The following is a 2,937-nucleotide window of genomic DNA, read 5'->3' as shown; positions in this document are numbered from 1 at the left end:
GTAACTCCTATGAGTACTACAGTCAGAATGTGTAGGAGGAGCACCAGAGTGTAGTGAGCATAACCCCTGTTAAACATGTGTGCGAGTACCAAGGCTACAGTGTGTGACTCATGGAAAGATCTTTTGCTAGGTGTGTGAATAAAACCAAATGTGTGTGTAACAGCAACAGCAACTAAGGGAAGAGATGAAAAGAAATAAACAAACAAAAAGACAAGTTTAGTAAGTACCTAGATCCAATATTTAACATAAGCAATCATTTTTTAGAGAAAGGTGTCTATGACAGGACATTGTTCTTGTCATTTATTTTGTAGCAGAGAGATAATTGAATGGTCAGGCACCATGAAATGAGAAATTCTTATGTCATGTGCTCTAAAGTCAGTCCATCTCACATTCAGTTGTTTTGAGGCAATATAAGCCAAGTCATTTCTAATTGAGAGAGACACATATGTACAAAATACAGGAAGAAAATAGCACAAGGCACACTTTAACGAAGGGTTTACTTGAGGAGTGCTAGCTGTCAGGGTGACAGGAATTTAGAGACAGCCTCTACATGGCATTGACAGGTTCTCAGGAAGTTGGGATCAACACCAGCTGGGTCTGGAATGATGGAGGGACAGGGTATTCTGGATGAGGGATAAAAGCAGTGGGACCTTGGAGCAGAGTGAGAAATATAAATCATCTAGCTTGATCAAGGGTCCTGACAGAGGGAGGCTGGTGGAAGAGTGAGACCTGAAAACATCATCAAGCTACTGACAAGATTCTTGAATTCACAGACGCCACTGGTTTCTGAACTCTCTGGGCCCAATAAGAAACTATTGTGAATTCAGCTCCACAGGTGCTTTGTTTAGTTAGTTTGTTAGTTTCCTTGGTTTTGTGTTTGTTTGTTTGTTTGTCTTGTTTTGTTTTTCGGCCACACTCGGTGACGCTCAGGAGTTACTCCTGGCTATGCGTTCAGAAATCGCTCTTGGCTTGGGGGACCATATGGGACGTGGGGGGATCGAACCACTGTTCGTCCTAGGCTAGCTCGCGCAAGGCAGACGCCTTATGCCCTGCACCACCGCTCCAGCCCCTGTTAGTTTCCTCGGAAACTGGCAGGAGAATAAACAATAATAATAATATCTGCTGCTTACAGCTGGCAAAAAAAAAAAGCTGACGCTAACAAGAACACCTGGTCTTGTCAGCTGACTTTTCCTGGATTTAAAAAGAAAAAAATTACAGCTAAAGAGCTACAGGACAACCAGAGACAGTTTCATTGGTGAACTCAACCAAACATTTACAAATAAAACAAACAATACACAATCCCCACAAATTGAGAAAGAGGAAATAACTTCAAATTTAATCTATGAGATCAGTGTTACCCTCACACCAAAACAAAGACCCCACAAGAAGAGAACACCATACTAATATTTCTATTGAACAGAGATATCAACATTTAGATACATAATTTATCAAGTAAAGTTCAAAAATATAATAAAAAGGAAATGACATTGAAATCAAGAGGGATCTACCCCCTAGAAATTCAGGATAGATTAAACATTCAAAAACCACATAATCTAAAGCAGTCAGAGAGAAATGGGGGAAAAAAGCAGATGAGAAGTAACATAAGGATTGGGTGGAGGGTCTTATGTACTTTGGTGGTGGTGAAGTAAACTGGTACATCAGAACTATAAATACCATGGGCCAGAGTAATAGCACAGCAGTAGGTCATTTGCCTTGCACACACCTAACCCAGGTTTGATCCCTGACATTAAATATGGTCCCCTGTGTCTGCCAGGAGTGAATTCTGAGTGCAGAGCCAGGAGTAGCCCCTACACACTGCCATGTATGGCACACAAACAAACAAATAAACAAAAATAATATAAATATCAATACTAATGTAACCATACTTTCTAAACCATAACAAAATTTAGTGTCAAAAAGGGGTTAAGGCCCTTGTCTTGTACAGAGTAGACCGTGGCTTTATATCTGGTACCACATATGGTCCCCAAACTCTGGCAAGAGTGAATCTTGAGCACATACACAAGAGTAAGTTCTTTTTTTTTTTTTTTTTTTTTTTGTGGTTTTTGGGTCACACCCGGCAGTGCTCAGGGGTTATTCCTGGCTCCAGGCTCAGAAATTGCTCCTGGCAGGCACAGGGGACCATATGGGATGCCGGGATTCGAACCGATGACCTCCTGCATGAAAGGCAAACGCCTTACCTCCATGCTATCTCTCCGGCCCCCAAGAGTAAGTTCTTAGTACTGTCAGGTATGTCTCCAAAACAAAACAACACTACATTTTTTTAATTGTAGACAACATGAAAAGAAATTCAATCTAATTGACTACATACAAAGACTAAAAGAAAAAAATATACAGAACAAACTCTGACAAAATTCTACCTGACTTCCTGATAAAAATTTTCATCAAATGAAGAATACAAGGAAATTTGTCGATCTGAAGAATGACGTTTATGAAAACCCACAGCCAATGTCCTAGTTAGTGGCCAAAGATGAATGCTTGTTGCTAAGATATGGAATTTTTTATTAAGAATATTTTTATTTCTCCTATATGTCAACATTACACTGGAAATTCTGGTCAGTATAATTAGCAAGGGAAAAAAAAAGGAGAAAAAGTCTATGGCCACACCACCCTGAATGCGCCAGATCTCATTTGATCTGGGAAACTAAGTAGGGTCGGGCCTGGTTAGTACTTGGATGGGAGGCCGCCTGGGAATACTGGGTGCTGTAGGCTTAAAAAAAATAAAATAAAAGGAGAAAAGATTTGAGAGGCTTACGTTGATGTGAGATAGGCCCTCCAGGAAAAACACCTCAGCAGTTCTTTGGCATCTTACCTAAAGTCAGATGAGTTGCTGGTCAACGAACCAGGTTGGCCACCATGTAGCTGTGTGGCTTTAACATATTCTCTTTCTTGGGGAAGGAAAGCATTATTGCATTCTAT

At 40.4% G+C, this 2,937-nt stretch overlaps 1 pseudogene; it reads left to right on the top strand.

Annotated features, from left to right (window-relative positions):
- The first annotated feature begins 2,611 nt into the window (after positions 1-2,611).
- On the top strand, positions 2,612-2,730 carry LOC126005416 (uncharacterized; annotated as a pseudogene).
- Positions 2,731-2,937: the final 207 nt, after the last annotated feature.

This window comes from Suncus etruscus, chromosome 3, assembly GCF_024139225.1.
Source record: "Suncus etruscus isolate mSunEtr1 chromosome 3, mSunEtr1.pri.cur, whole genome shotgun sequence".
NCBI classification, from domain to species: domain Eukaryota; kingdom Metazoa; phylum Chordata; class Mammalia; order Eulipotyphla; family Soricidae; genus Suncus; species Suncus etruscus.
The sequence above is the reverse complement of the archived record's forward strand: the minus strand, read 5'-3'. Positions and strand labels throughout refer to the sequence as shown.